Here is a 17,607-nt window from a genome sequence, read left to right as displayed (position 1 = left end):
AAATCATTATTTTAGTAAATAAGTAAATAAGGCATACAATAATGACTGCTGAATACCAACTATCAATCACTTAGATCATGTTTTTTCAGGTAGAGATACCTCATGAAGCAACTGCTTTCTCCCTTCTCTCAGTCTTCATTCCACACTGTTCTTATTATAGCTCAGTGCTCCACACAGACAGGACAAGTAGGCAGGTGTGCAATGGATTATGGTCATTGTAGTTAATTACCATGTTTTCTGCACTAAACTATGTAGAATATTGGCTTGTTGGAAACTACAACCCCTACTACATCGCACAGTTCAGGCTTGATCTGATTTACAGTGGTTCCTCCTTTAAAAGTTGCGAGCTTGCACCGCGGGACTTAGATGTACCCAGCGTCACAGCTTCATTGCTCCAGACCACCACAAGGGGGAGTTAGAGCACTCATTATGCATTTGGGTCCCAAGGTTTTTATATGACAAATCATATCGAGTGGTTCCAATGACGAATTTGATGAGAGCCACCCGTCCCTGGGTGAAGATGGCTGACAAAACATTACGGTGGGACCAAATGTAAGCAGTTATAACATCATAAGGAGTCAAGCAAAACAATTACAATTAAGAGGACTATGTTAGTTAATGTAGAGACAAAGGTTTGTGCATATTTTTTTGTCATAAAGTTACTTTACAAAAATCGCTATTTAGCAAGTTATATGCCAGCTGGCTAGCTAGTGTTATGAGAGGATAATTCATTTGTAATTCGTGTTTAATGTTTTAGGGACTACTGAGAACTAGCAAACCAGGCTGTTGTCTTGTGAAACAGTGGATGTAAAGAATCTAGCTAGCTAAAGAATTTACTGCAAATTGAATGTACAAATGTGTAAGCTTGCCTTGCAATGCAGCTAAAGTAACATAGCTAGCTAACTATTTACTTGCGTATTGTGTAGTGGAGGATAAAAATAACTGTATGCCTATGGATGTGTAGCTAGCTACAGTATGTAGCCGATCTGTGTATGGACCCTAAAATGTTAGGTTCTGAACTAATATTCATACCAATCTATGAACCTCAGCTAACCACTGTATCTCTACAGAAACTGTGCATTGAGCTCACAGAAGAAGAAAAAAGAACAAAATGCAATTCAAGTAATAGAACCAATGTCGGTCAATTCGTTGTTTAAAACCGGAAAATAACAATTTCGGTTAATAGTTCAGCATTAACAGTATCTTTAAATTCAGGTCTTAGATCCTTTGAACTATCCCCAATGTTACACTTTCTCATTAATTGTATATTTTCTGGGGTGAGCAGGGCAGCAGTTTAAGAGGCAATAGCTGAGTTTATATTTAAAGCATAACCTCAGTATAGGACAGTTGAGAATCCAAGACATACTGATAGATGTATGAGGCAGACAGGCATATCCATACGCATAAAGCAATATTAACACAGTAAATGGAGCGACACATTGCAGAGATCAGGCATTTGAATAGCTCACCAGAGTGACTGGGTAGAGGCTAGAGGTACGCCTGGGAAATGTGACCTTGAGGTGGTAATTGATGAATGTTTGTTTCTGTTATGGTTTTCAAATAATCATTGGCATCTAGTCTCGTGGCTTTATGTATGGGCAATTCCAAAGTAATGGAATTACTCTTTGATTCAGATTTTTCTCATTAAAATCTATGTCAAACAAAAACCACAAATTTCAAAGTTTAACAAACCAGACAACTATGTGCACAAGGATTACTTTGAACAATTTAGACAGAAAAACACATTTACTGGAAGAAATGTGTAGATGCAAAGTTTGGAAACAGAATTGCGGTAATATCTCCCTCAGTTTTTTATGCGATCACGCTTGTCTGATGTGACAGAGCTTGCAAACTATTATGGACTACAAAGGGAAACTCAGCTGCGAGCTGCCCAGTGACGCGAGCCTACCAGACGGGCTAAATGTCTTTTATGCTCGCTTCGAGGCAAGTTTTCCAAAAATATCCGAATTAAGATTCAGTGATGTCTGCAGAAAGATTGGAGTGTCAGCTATGATATGACACCTTCAATTTGAAAAAATCTATTTTGGTTATTGAACTACAGTAGGTGAAGTGGATTTACATCTGGCAGTACAGTAAAAATAAAATAAAATGTACAACAGAGTACAGAACAATTTATTACATTATACTGTACTCTATTCTAGTGTGCTCTACTGTATTGTGCTGAACTATATTCTTCTGTACAGTATTGTACTGTGTAGTACTGTGCTGTCCAAACTTGTGAAACATTGAAGTCTATGATTGGTTCAGATTTCAACTACTTTAAAAAAAAATATAGACTCTTAGCTTTTGACACCCAATTTGACATGCACTTATTGGGTTGCATGTAGCGTAGTGGTTAGAGCGTTGGGCAAATAACCAAAAGGTTGCTAGATCAAATCCCGAGCTGACAGGGTAAAAATCTGTTGTTCTACCCCTGAACAAGGCAGTTAACCTGCTGTTTCTAGGCCACCATTGTAAGTAAGAATTTGTTCTTAACTGACTTGCCTAGCTAAATAAAGGTCAAATTAAATTCACATTGGTGCTCATTAAGGTTAAATGGCGGGAACACGGTTAATAAGATTTACTGCCCAAAACCAGTCCCTTTTCCCGGAATAAATAACTGCAAGAAACCGGTAAATTATAATAAATTATTTATATCAACAGCATGACGTGAAATGGAACTGTTAAATTATATGCGATGTCTAAATCTGGTTTCTCTACAGCATTAATATGAAGTTGGTCCCCCCTTTGCTGCTATAACAGCTTCCACTCTTCACTCTCCACTCTGCGACTTGCTTCCATTCAGCCACAAGAGCATTAGTGAGGTCGGGCACTGATGTTGGGTGAGGCTCGCAGTCGGCGTTAGAATTCATTCCAAAGGTGTTCGATGGAGTTGAGGTCAGGGCTCTGTGCAGGCCAGTCAGATTTTTCCACATTGAGCTCGACAAACCATTTTTGAAAGGACATCGCTTTGTGCACAGGGTCATTATCATGCTGAAACTGGATAGGGCCTTCCCCAAACTGTTGCCATAAAGTTGGAAGCATTGAATCGTGTAGAATGTCCTTGTATGCTGTAGCGTTAAGATTTCCCTTCCCTGGAACTAAGGGGCCTAGCCCAAACCATGAACAACAGCCCCAGACCATTATTCCTCCTCCACCAAACTTTACAGTTGGCACTATGCATTGGGGCAGGTAGCGTTCTCCTGGCATCTGCCAAACCCAGATTCGTATATTGGTGAAGATGGTGAAGCCAGATGGTGAAGCGTGATTCATTCCCCCAGAGAACGTGTTTCCACTGCTCCAGAGTCCAATGGCAGGGAGCTTTACACCACTCCAGCCGACGATTCGCATTGGGCATGGGAATCTTAGGCTTTTCATGAAGCTCCTGACGAACAGTTCTTGTGCTGACGTTGCTTCCAGAGGCAGTTTGGAACTCAGCAGTGAGTGTTGCAACCAAGGACAGACGATTTTTAAGCGCTACAGCACTCGGCGGTCCCGTTCTGTGAGCTTGTGTGGCCTACCACTTTTCTGCTGAGCTGTTGTTGCTCCTAGACGTTGTCATGTATACTCCCTCTCCGGCCTCTAAGTCATCAGGCTGCTGTCTCGCGCACCTGCGCCTCATGACACTCACCTGGACTCCATCACCTCCTTGATTATCTTCCCTATATCTGTCACTCCCCTTGGTTCTTTCCTCAGGTGTTATTGACTCTGTTTTCAAGTTGGTGCGTTGTTTGTGTTACGTGTTTATTGTTTCATTTATTTATTAAAACACTCACTCCCTGAACTTGCTTCCCGACTCTCAGCGCACTTGTTACAGAATAACACCTCACCTAAGGGAAGCATCGGGGAGTGTTTTTTTATGTTATTTTTGTGTCAGAGTAATAACGTTGACTCCGGGAACTGCGACATGCTTTCATGCCTCAACCAGATCGCCAGGCTTCCTGCCTCAGCCGGCTCGTCAGGCTCTCATGCCTCAGCCAGATCACCAGGTTCCCCTGCCTCAACCGATCTGTCAGGTTTCTGCACCCCAGCTGACTCGACAGGTTCCCATGCCTCAGCTGGTGTGACAGCTGTTCTCGCACATCAGCAGGGGTGACGGGTCCGCTCCTGATCTCCGGGTTCGTCCCCTTTGATGGCGTACTGCGGCTGGGGCCACGCGTCGGGGAGGGGATACTGTCACGTATACTCCCTCTCCGGCCTCTAGGTCATCAGGCTGCTGATTATCCAGCACACCTGTCACCATCGTCTCACACACCTGTGCCTCATGACACTCACCTGGACTCCATCACCTCCTTGATTATCTTCCCTATATCTGTCACTCCCCTTGATTCTTTCCTCAGGCGTTATTGACTCTGTTTTCATGTCGGTGCGTTGTTTGTGTTACGTGTTTATTGTTCCATTTATTTATTAAAAAACTCACTCCCTGAACTTGCTACCCGACTCTCAGCACACTCGTTACAGATGTTTCCACTTACAATAACAGCACATACAGTTGACCGGGGCAGCTCTAGCAGGGCAGAATTTTGACCAACTGACTTGTTGAAAAGGTGATGGTGCCACTTTGAAAGTCACTTAGTACTTCAGTAAGGCCATTCTACTGCCAATGTTTGTCTATAGAGATTACATGGCTGTGTGCTCCATGTTATACACCTGTTAGCAACTGGTGTGGCTGAAATAGCCAAATCAACTAATTTGAAGGGGTGTCCACATACTTTTGTATACAGTATATAGTGTATTTAGCTAATGAATGATGGGTTATTCATAATAAGCTTATAACTATCCTTTGTCTTTTGCACAATACGCACGCACCTGTGCGCCGCTGGCCTCTAGATTGAAGATGGTGCCAAAGAACATGGCTGACATTTTACATTCTCCCAACCAATTGTGCAATTTTGTTATTTTCTTTACTTATTGTGTACATGATGTTGCTGCTACCGTCTCTTATGACTGAAAATAACTTCTGGACATCAGAAAAGCAATTACTCACTGCGGACTGGAAGAAACTTTTTCCTTTAATGAGTCCGACGAGAAGGATATCCTGCTTTCACTGGAACAGGCCCAGATCCATGCCTTTTGCGTGAAGAAAAGACACCGGAAAAGAGGACGCAGATCGGGGATCCTTCTGAGAAGCCTGAGGCGAGCGAGCAAACTCCCAATGCCTTCCATTCTCCTTGCCAACTTGCAATCGTTGGAAAATAAAATTGATGACCTACTAATAAGATCACCATACCAACAGGACATTAAAAACTGTAACATATTGTGTTTCACCGAGAAGCTTCTGATAGGCTAATAGCACGGTCGTGGCAGCATCATTTTGTGGGGGTGCTTTGCTGCAGGAGGGACTGGTGCTGGTGCACTTCACAAAATAGATGGCATCATGAGGTAGGAAAATGATGTGGATATATTGAAGCAACATCTCAAGACATCAGTCAGGAAGTTAAAGCTTGGTCGCAAATGGGTATTCCAAATGGACAATGACCCCAAGCATACTTCTAAAGTTGTGGGAAAATGGCACCAACAAAGTCAAGGTATTGGAGTGGCCATCACAAAGCCCTGACCTCAATCCCATAGAAAATTTGTGGGCAGAACTGAAAAGGTGTGTGCGAGCAAGGAGGCCTACAAACCTGACTCGGTTACACCAGCTCTGTCAGGAGGAATGGGCCAAAATTCACCCAACTTATTGTGGGAAGTTTGTGGAAGGCTACCCAAAGCGTTTGACCCAAGTTAAACAATTTAAAGGCAATGCTACCAAATACTAATTGAGTGTATGTAAACTTCTGACACACTGGGAATGTGATGAAAGAAATAAAAGCTGAAATAAATCATTCTCTCTACTATTATTCTGACATTTCACATTCTTAAAATAAAGTGGTGATCTAAACTGACCTAAGATAGGGAATATTACTAAGATTAAATGTCAGGGATTGTGAAAAACTGAGTTTAAATGTATTTGGCTGGCCTCCTGGGTGGCGCAGTGGTCTAGGGCACTGCATCGCAGCGCTAGCTGTGCCACCAGAGTCTCTGGGTTCGCGCCCAGGCTCTGTCGTAGCCGGCCGCGACCGGGAGGTCTGTGGGGCGACGCACAATTGGCCTAGCGTCGTCCGGGTTAGGGAGGGTTTGGCCGGTAGGGATATCCTTGTCTTATCGCGCACCAGCGACTCCTGTGGCGGGCCGGGCGCAGTGCGCGCTAACCAAGGTAGCCAGGTGCACAGTGTTTCCTCCGACACATTGGTGCGGCTGGATTCCGGGTTGGAGGCGCGCTGTGTTAATTAAGAAGCGGCTTGGTTGGGTTGTGTTTCGGAGGACGCATGGCTTTCGACCTTCGTCTCTCATGAGCCCGTACGGGAGTTGTAGCGATGAGACAAGATAGTAATTACTACCAATTGGATACCACGAAATTGGGGAGAAAAGGGGGTAAAAAAAAAAAAAAAAAATAATAATGTATTTGGCTACGGTGTATGTAAACTTCCGACTTCAACTGTATATGTATTGGATAATGGCACAATCATTTTGTCTTTTTTTGTCTTTTGTCTAAAATGTATTTCATGTATGGCTCATCAGGCTCAGGTAGCATCAGGCTTGTATTTTCAAATGCAGACATAGGCCTATTTATATGCCTTATATGCTCTTGAATGACACTTCCGGTTTTGGCGGGAAATACCGGGTTACCCGGGATAAAAGTGATTTATTCTTGACATAGAACAATACCGGGAAGATATTCATGAGTCATTTTATATGGAATTGCCCGTATGCTTTCATTCTTTCATGGCTTTATGTATGGTTTCATTCTATTTGAGTTGAAATGATATACCCAGGTGTATAGTATCTGTGTGTTTGATGAAAACTGTTTTTCTTTGAGACATAACGAGCGTATTTAATTCAAGTTTTTGGTTAAATGTGTGTCAAGGAGACTCCTAAGGTTTTGAAGAAAACTGGCATGCCTTTTTAAGCAATTTTTTCAGTCAGATTCATTTTTCATTTCGATGGGAAGTGTGCCAGAGAGGAATTGATAGCTGGATGCAGGAAACGATAGTCATAGGCAGCCCCCTGTGGTTTTTCTGATTATGCTTGTGAGATATTATAAATGGATGTGTCCAGGGATGATGGTGTTCTTCTTATACAAAAGTTTATATTCTGTCGAGGCGGGTTTGAATTGAGTCAGAATGTTTCAGTGCATAGAATCAATCTCTTTTTCACTTCTTTCAGATACTTTCCCTTCTGCAGATTTTCATCATTTCAATAAGTATTGTTCAACTTTTTCAGTTGATTTGCAACAGTTTCTGGCACCTGGGAATATTGTTAAAAGATATAACCATCATATGGGGTGTAATCTTCCATCTGTGAGGTCTTTTCACAGGTAGGAATAAACTGGTCTCATACATCAACAACACTTTTTAAACCCCCAAATATGTTATAATGCTAAATAATTTATGACCCTGTAATTTTAGTAATGTGACTGTTTTTGGTAGTATCTACGCATTTTAGAGCTGCCTAATCATGTTTTGTGTTAGTGTTTTCATTGCTTCCACTGTAACCAATAGGTATAGTTGTTTGTCATCCACAGGTACCATAATATTAATAAGATGGTTCTCATTAAAGGTGCCAACCGGCCCCAGTGTGTCCATGTCAGTTATGGCCACATCGCTCCATGCTAACCTGCTAAGGTCTCATACCTGTTGTGTGACAAACAATAATATGTGCCATCTGAAATGCTCTATCTGGTCTAATTTTGACATCAGCAGTCCTTTCCCTCTCGGCAGATCTAAGGAACTGCCTTTGGCTTCAGACTACTGAGAGATAAAAAGCATAAACATGAGTCCTACTGTGTGGAGTATCTGACTGCAGGCTATGTTTAATTGCCATGTTATTAACAATGGGCCCTGGTCCTCCCGTTGACTTCTTCATCTGCATTATAGATGAGGGGCTGTAGCCCCAGTGTCCCATAAACTCCTGCTCGAGACAATCAGGAGGACTCACTGCTATCAACATTCTGTGGTTATTTTTTATGCAGAGTATCATGACACGCATATGCAAATGTATATGAATATCATGAATATCATACCTTATTAAAAACGCATCATAAGTATCAGCTTTTTACCTTTTCCACTCTCACTCAATGTACATTTACTCGCCTTAAGATATGCATAGTATACAGCAGCTCTGCAGTGGCAATTTTAATCACCTCTGAACTGTGTTAATTCCAGAGCCAAGTGCAAATTTACCCGCCTGCTATAAAGAACCCTGCTGAGCTCTATAAGGCATGTGAAGAACATTATCAAATGTCATAAGGAACGTATTGACTCTGAACCACAAGGCTTTGTCCGCTTAGCTTCTGACCTTCTCCTATGATTCATTTCTACATTTGTCTTTCTCACTTTAAGTAACGACATGCCTCTTCCTATGTGTTTGAGGCTGCACGTCCCATTTGATGTCTGATTTGATTTATATGTTTATTTGTTATTGCCTTCTCTCCCCAAATCCAATTTTAGCTGACATTTCTCATGACTGGAACGAAGAATGACCTTTGAAAAGGACACTTCCATTCCTGCATGCGGACAGGTGGTGGTGTGGTGGTGTTGGGAGGCAGACCTGGTGAGGGGGAGGCAGGTCTTAGTAATGGGGGAGGTATTGTTGCATTCATCCATCTCCCATCTCCCTCCCTCACCCACCGAGGGGCATCCCATGCTCAGGCCTGCAAGGCACCGTGGGAAGGAGTTACAGAGGAAGTGTCTGCCCCTGACCTTCATTTTGTTTAGAGTATTAATTGCACTGGGGCTTTGACTGCTCTCACCTTAATCTCGCTCATGATCAATGCTCTGATTCAATGAGCCTAACAAAATACACTGGCTGAGGAGCACCGGAACAGAGGGGGAGAAAAAGAGTTCCCTTGTGTTATGGGTGCAATGCCTGGTTAAGAGGTAATGAAGGCTTCAAAAATATTAAATAATTCTTCCCTCTTTATGTTAATAGGGTTCATAATCCACCCACCTCAACAGGCACCTTCACTCTTCCAACCCCCGACACACACAACTCACTCACCACTCTCCATGTATTGTAACACAGAACACACTCAGGCTCATTGCTACATAATTAAGCAGTAAGGCCCAAGGAGGTGTGGTATATCGACTATATATTACGGCAAAAGGCAGTTCTTGGCAACGACACAGCCCATAGCCGTGGTATATTGGCCATATATCACAAAACCCTGAGGTGCCTTATTGCTATTATATAGTGGTTACTAATTTAATTAGTGCAGTAAAAATAAATGTGTTTTCATACCCGTGGTAAACGGTCTGATATACCATGACTGTCAACCAATCAGCCTTCAGTGCTCGAACCACCCAGTTTATAATATTACATATACACTACAGATACGGGCACTTGCACGCAAGGACACACGTACTGTAGAGTGACAGTCTGGATGCCTTACATTTAATATACCTACATGCTCCTATGGTCAATACACACATATATGCATGCTCACATGCTCATACATACTCATGCATGCCTACTATACACATGCAGAAGGTAGACTGTCTAAACAACATGTATTTTACTAGGGGCTCCTGCTTTTCCTCTTCCTCATCCCAGTATTTGATTCTGTGTGACAATCTGAAAGGGATTATTTGTGAGCTAAACTTCCCCAAGAGAAAAGGATTCCTACAAATATTATGTTATTGTATTCCATTTTTAGACTAATGATGTGAATCTATTTTTTTCCCCTCTGAAAGGCTGCTCACATCGTAGTTCCATTCCCATGTGATACCATTATCTCTACAGTATATTACTGTTACCCAGATGGAAGGTGGCTGTTAGACTGGGGAGCATCATCTTTTGATGCTGCAAAGGGCAGGTCAACAACTGCAAAAACGTTTACTAATCACTACTAACACTCTGTTGTCTAGCAGCCAGATAAAAGCCTCTGTCAACAGGCCATTTTCATGAGCACACTTTCATCCAGAAACGACAGAATATTTGAAGAGTTTATTTCCAAATGCTTTATCCACAAATATTTCACATTTGTATTTTTTTCATCAGAAATTATTGTTTATGGGTACCTTCATGTGTGTGTAAAATATATTTGTTCTCAGATTTTTCATTCATATACTTTAATATTGTCACGGCCGTCAAAGGAAGTGGACCAAAGCTCAGCGTGGTGAGCGTACATATTCCTTTTTATTTGAATGACGCCGATAAAAACAATAAACAATACAAAAATGACCGTGAAGCTTAAGGGCTATAGTGCCACAAACAAAGACAACTACCCACAACGAAAGGAGGGAAAAAGGGCTACCTAAGTATGGTTCCCAATCAGAGACAACGATAGACAGCTGTCCCTGATTGAGAACCATACCCGGCCAAAACATACAAACACAAAATCATAGAAAACAAAACATAGAATGCCCACCCCAAATCACACCCTGACCAAACCAAATAGAGACATAAAAAGACTCTCTAAGGTCAGGGCATGACAAATATATATATTAAATACTGATTTAAATAATGTAGCATTTGTACAGTTATTTTAAAAAGTTATTTGTTACATTTGACTGTGTAAAACCTAGCAGTATTACTTATTTCTCTGCGAGTGATGCGGATATACAGTGAGTATTCAAAACACATTCCTGATATTGAGTTGCATCCCCCCTTTTGCCTTCAGAACAGCCTCAATTTGTTGGGGCATGGACTCTACAAGGTGTCAAAAGCGTTCCAGAGGGATACTGGCCATGTTGGCTCCAATCCTTCCCACACAATGTTGGCTGGATGGCCTTTGGGTGGTGGACCATTGTTGATGCACACAGGAAATTGTTGAGGTTTAAAGCAGTGTAGCAGTTCTTGACAAAAACCCGTGTGCTTGGCACCTACTGCCATATGCTGGGGTCCTGAGTGACGCAGTGGTCTAAGACACTGCATCTCAGTGCAAGAGGTGTCACTGCAGTACCTGGTTCAAATTCAGGCTGCATCACATCTGGCCGTGATTGGGAGTCCCATAGGGTGGCGCACAATTTGCCCAACGTTGTCCGGGTTTGGCCGGGGTAGGCCGTCATTGTAAATAAGAATTTGTTCTTAACTTCTTATGGCTGAAGGGGCAGTATTGAGTAGCTTGGATGAAAGGTGCCCATTTCAAACGGCCTGCTCCTCAGTCATAGTTCCTAATATTTGCATATTATTATTAGTATTAGATAGAAAACACTCTAAAGTTTCTAAAACTGTTTGAATTATGTCTGTGAGATTAACAGAACTCATATTGGCAGTTAAAATCCTGAGTTGAAATCAAAACAGGAAGTCAGAAATCTGAGCTTGTCTGAGTCCCTTAAGAAATCCAATTGAGTTATGAATGATGTTGCACTGCCTAGGGGTTCCACTAGATGTCAGCAATCAATAGAAATTCCAATGAGACTTCTATGATGTTGTGGGAGAGAATGAGAGCAGAATAAGTCAGGTGTCCATCAAGCAGCCATGTCCTGATCATGCCTTTTCTTCATGCAAGACACTGCTCACGCAGACAAGAACGAATACTCCGGTTGGAACTTTATTGAAGCTATATGTTAAAAACATCATAATGATTGATTCAGTACTTAGTTTGAAATGTTTCTTCGACTGGTAATATCACATTTTTAAGTTTTTGTCCGATATAACGCTGACCAGAATTAGCGTTTGGATATGTAAACCAGACGCGCTAACAAAAGAAGGTATTTGGACATAAATAACGGATTTCTTCGAACAAAACAAACATTTATTGTGGACCTGGGATTGCTGGTGTGCTTTCTGATCTAGATCATCAAAGGTAATGGAATATTTATCATGTATTTTATTGTTTATAGTGACGCCATCTTTGCAGCTGTGGTATGCTACTTTTGAGCGCCGTCTCAGATTATAGCGTGCAATTAATTTTCCGTAAAGTTTTTTTGAAATCTGACATAGCGGTTGCATTAAGGAGAGGTATATCTATAATTCAATGTGTATAACTTGTATTATCATCTATATTTATGATGAGTATTCATGTTGAAACGATGAGCTATGCAAAGTCACTTGATGTTTTTGCATTTAGTGAATCTTGTAGCCTCAATGTAAACTCCGATTTTTTTATATAAATATGAATTTAATCAAACAAAACATGCATGTATTGTGTAACATGAAGTCCTATGAGTGTCATCTGATGAAAATAATCGAAGGTTAGTGATTCATTTTATCTCTATTCTGGTTTTTGTGAAGCTATCTTTAGCTGGGAAAAATGGCTGTGATTATTTTTGGTTTTGTGGTGACCTAACATAATCGTTTGTAGTGCTTTCGCTGAAAAGCCTATTTGAAATCGGACACTTTGGTGGGATTAACAACAAGATTACCTTTAAAATGATATAAGACACATGAATGTCTGAGGAATTTTAATTATGAGATTTCTGGTTTTTGAATTTGGCGCCCTGCACTTGGACTGGCTGTTGTAAATATCGGTCCCGTTACCGGGACTGCAGCCATTACTTGCCTAGTTAAAAATAAAAAAGACACTTCCATTTTTTGGTCTTGCCCATTCACCCTCTGAATGGCACACGTGCACAATCCATGTCTCAATTGTCTCAAGGCTTAAAAATCCTTCTTTAACAGGTCTCCTCCTCTTCATCTACACTGATTGAATTGGATTTAACCAAGTGCCATCAATAAGGGATTCTAAGTTTCACCTGGATTCACTTGGTCAGTCTATGTCATGGAAAGTTCTTAATGTTTTGCATTTTCAAAAAAATATATATTTTAAACAAATACATGTCTGTCTACGAACAACTCCATGCCATAATTAGATAGTGAAAAAACACACATCTCTTTCACCATTTCGGTCCCACTTTAAATAAAGGCTTCTTAAAGCATTCATAATGCCTTCATAAAACACTACATAAGAGTTAAAGTATCCATAACTGTATGTCATGCTTTATAAAGGGTTCATAAATGTGGCAAAACTGTGTGACTAATCCACTATGTCGAATATGATATAAACATGTGCTTTATAAAGGGTGACTTATTGAAAGTGTAAGGACCGACGCTGAAGAAGAGAAGCAGGTACAGGGAGTAGAACATTTAATATGGAACAGACATCAAACAGGACAGAGACCGCTTCAGAAACGGGTATGCAAAGACAAACAAACATTAATCCTGAAGCCGGGAACAGAGCTTGCGAACAGACAGATATAGGGGAGGTAATGAAACAGGTGATTGAGTCCAGGTGAGTCCAATAATCACTGATGCGCATGATGGGGGAAGGCAGGTGCGCATAATGATGGTGGCAGGGGTGCGTAACACTTGGGAGCCTGGTGCCTTCAAGCTCCAGGGAGGGGGAGTGGGAGCAGGCGTGACAGTACCCCCCCCCTCTAAGGGCACCACCCGGTGTCCCACCTGGGCGAGCCTGACAGGCCGGTCGTGGCCTGGGCGCTGGACCAGCCGGTTGGGGTGTAAAAGCCAGACGAACCGGCTGAGGCGTGGGAACCTGGCGAACTGGCTGAGACGTGGGAACCTGGCGAACTGGCTGAGGCGTGGGAGCCTGACGGCCCGGTTGAGGCATGACAGCCTGCTGATCCCGCGGGAACATGGGAGCCTGCTGAGCCGGCTGAAGCGTACAGTAGACGTCTGGTGAGCCGGCGAACGCATAAAACCCTGGCAATCCGGCTGAGGCCTGACGTGGGATGAGCGCCTGCCAAGCCAACCGGGACAAGAAAACCTCTCGAGCCAGCTAGGGCGTGGAAGCCCGACAAGCTGGCTTAGGCACCCCTGGCTCCGTCGGCGGCGGCCCCCGGACCCGGCGTCACCACCAACCTGAAAGCCAGCACTCCCCGATGCTTAGTTTGATGGCTTCAGGATTCTGTAAGGATCGACGCTGGAGAAGAGAAGCAGGTACGGGGAGTAGAACATTTAATATGGAACAGACATCAAACAGGACAGAGACAGCTTCAGAACCGGGTATGCAAAGACAAACAAACATTAATCCTAGAACAGAGCTTGGGAACAGACAGATATAGGGGAGGTAATGACACAGGTGATTGAGTCCAGGTGAGTCCAATAATCGCTGATGCGTGTGCCGGGAGAAGGCAGGTGTGTGTAATGATGGTGGCAGGGGTGCGTAATGCTGGGGAGCCTGGCGCCTTCGAGCGCCAGGGAGCAAGCGTGACAGAAAGATGGCATAGTCTCTCAAGTGAAGTCATGTTAGTCACATTACACCCAATCTCACTCCCAAACACTTCCACCAAAATGTGCAGAAGGACTGGTGGACCAATGCATAAAACTTGGCCTTCGTTAGAAAGAGAAATTGTGGAAATGGGCAGGGTTTAGCCATAATTACTTTGTGACTATGTTAACTAGTAATGACCAGAGGGAATGTATGTTAGCAAAGGACATAGACTGGTGACAAATACTGTAATTTACTCAATAAGGTCACTCCCATAAAATTCTATGGTCACTAAAGTGAGTAGTCTAAAGTGGCTTTGTTTCCTTGTCTCTCCTGATTGTACACCACTTATTTGAATAAGCATCATGGCTGAAGTCTCCCAAATCAGTTTATTCAAAGAAAGGTGTGGCAAGGAAGCCATGTTAAGAGTATTGAGAATACACCCCTGGTGTACTGCAGTATCCTCTCCGCCTATGATATGCATACATTTTCTTTAGTCCAATTTGCCACCTTGCCTCCCTCCACACAACTGTATATCTGAAAAGATAGGGTGTGATTTGGAATTCAGAATTTGACAAGTGGGCATGTCTCACCCAGGTGACAATGGGACAGAAAGAGCAATATGCTGAAGTATTTCTATTATAGAGGAAATGGCAATACATTACCACTGGATTCACACATGTAGAAACCAAGCTCTTATTAACTGGGAATAAACATGTTGACACCTGTATGATCAAGTATTTACTACAGACAAAAAGGCAATTAAATAAATGGATTTTGCATCTTAAAAAAAAAATAATAATAAAAAAAAAAAAAAAAAATTCTATGGTCACTCCCACTAAGGCCAACTTTGAATGGTTGATTTTCTAGGCTTATATGTGCTGTGTATGCAATAGCCTGGGGACAACGTTACACCAATAAACACTTACCTTGATGAAAGACCGCAAACATCAGGAAATTGAAAGTGGTTTTCTTCTGGAACCAAGTTACATGTTCCTCAGTACACAACACATACACGCACAATAAAAACGAGCCATACCGTGCGGTGCAGTGCCCAGTCAGGTCTTTGATACATTCCTCCACTGCCCTGCTGAAATATTAGCCACAAAATGTTCGCACCATTGTAACAGCTGGTAATCAAGCCCTGATCTCCAGCATGGGAACCGAAAATAAAAACCTGGACTACTCCAAATCATCTTGGCTGGGTGACACACACACACACACAAACGCAAGCATTGCAGGTCCATCAACCCATTTAAATACACACCATACAGTAACCTGTGGATCATGAGAGAACCTTCATAAATTAGCAGAACATTAATAACCTATTTATTAACACTTTATGTAGCATCCCGTAATACTTAGTTTGAAGTGAGACACCTTCGGTCATTCATAACACATCCATAAATGCTTTATATCAAATGATGCTGTACTTACTATGAAGTCAGACACCTTTGTTCATTCATAACACATAAAGTCTTAATTATGTTTTAAATGTATTAACACTTAGGGAATTATCACTAATAGCTAAAACAAATAAACCTTAAAGAAATGTTTAAACCATTAATTTCCTTTTATTTGTAATTTTTTTAACAATACAAATACATGAAGTTTCAAAAAGTCCAGCAATGCAGTTACATTGAACATTACACAGAGTTCTGAATAGTGTAGCTTGTCCCTGAGCTGGCAGACAAATGAACATTTGAACACACTGGCATTGCAATGCTCTACCAAGATGCATGACAGGGTTAAAAATGCTTTGTGAATCCTCAATTTAATAGGATTTATAAAGCCTTTATTAAGCTGTGCTTATGCCACCGTTTATATGGCACAGGTTTATGTCATATTTGACATAGTGGGTTATTTCACATTTGACATTGGTGGATATGTCACAGTTATGCCACATTTATGAACCCTTTCTAAAGCATGACATATGTTGCCTCCGCAAGGCTATCAAACAAGCTAAGCGTCAGTATAGAGACAAAGTAGAGTCGCAATTCAACGGCTCAGACACGAGAGGTATGTGGCAGGGTCTACAGTCAATCACGGACTACAAAAAGAAAACCAGCCTCGTCGCGGACCACGATGTCTTGCTCCCAGACAAACTAAACAACTTCTTTCCTCGCTTTGAGGACAATACAGTGCCACCGACACGGCCCGCTACCAAAACCTGCTTGCTCTCCTTCACTGCAGCCAACGTAAGTAAAACATTTAAACGTGTTAACCCTCGCAAGGCTGCCGGCCCAGACGTCATCGCTAGCTGCGTCCTCAGAGCATGCACAGACCAGCTGGTGTGTTTACGGGCATATTCAATCAATCCTATCCCAGTCTGCTGTTCCCACATGCTTCAAGAGGGCCACCATTGTTCCTGTTCCCAAGAATGCTAAGAGGCGCAGCAGCGGAGGCTGAAGAAGAAATTCGGCTTGTCACCAAAAACACTCACACACTTTTACCGATGCACAATCGAGAGCATCCTGTCGGGCTGTATCACCGCCTGGTACGGCAACTGCTCCGCCCACAACCGTATGGCTCTCCAGAGGGTAGTGAGGTCTGCACAACGCATCACCGGGGGCAAACCACCTGCCCTCCAGGACACCTACACCACCCGATGTCACAGGAAGGCCAAAAAGATCGTTAAGGACAACAACCACCCGAGCCACTGCCTGTTCACCCTGCTATCATCCAGAAGGCGAGGTCAGTACAGGTGCATCAAAGCGGGAACCGAGATTCTGAAAAACAGCTTCTATCTCAAGGCCCTCAGACTGTTAAACAGCCATCACTAACATTGAGTGTCTGCTGCCAACATACTGACTCATCTCTAGCCACTTTAATAATTAAAAATTGGATGTAATAAATGTATCACTAACCACTTTAAACAATGCCACTTTATATAATGTTTACCCTACATTCCTCTTATGTATATACAGTACTCTATACCATCTACTGCATCTTGCCTATGCCGTTCGGCCATCGCTCATCCATATATTTTTATGTACATATTCTTATTCATTCCTTTACACTTGTGTGTATAAGGTGGTTGTTGTGAAATTGTTAGATTACTTGTTAGATATTACTGCATGGTCGGAACTAGAAGCACAAGCATTTCGCTACACTCACATTAACATCTGCTAACCATGTGTATGTGACAAATACAATTGGATTTGATTTGTTTATAGATGATTTGTAACACATTTATGTAGTGTTTATAAAGGCTTTATGAAGCTGCATGTCATTTAAAGCGGGACCATCATTTCTTTAAACAATAAAAGCAAATTTGCTAAAATTTGGATACATAGGATATATAGCGTTTTGGAATGGAACTCTTGATTTGGATCTAATTCCAGTTTCTATAATTGTCCCTCTCAGTGCAGTCTGTGTAGAATTCCCATTTCTCATTAGTGTTTCGCCATCCTCAGGGGGACGGTGAGGTTTGACAGAGGGACAGACAGACATAATAT

The sequence above is a fragment of the Salvelinus namaycush genome, chromosome 9, assembly GCF_016432855.1.
Source record: "Salvelinus namaycush isolate Seneca chromosome 9, SaNama_1.0, whole genome shotgun sequence".
In the NCBI taxonomy this organism is placed as follows: domain Eukaryota; kingdom Metazoa; phylum Chordata; class Actinopteri; order Salmoniformes; family Salmonidae; genus Salvelinus; species Salvelinus namaycush.
This window is presented reverse-complemented; position numbering follows the sequence as displayed.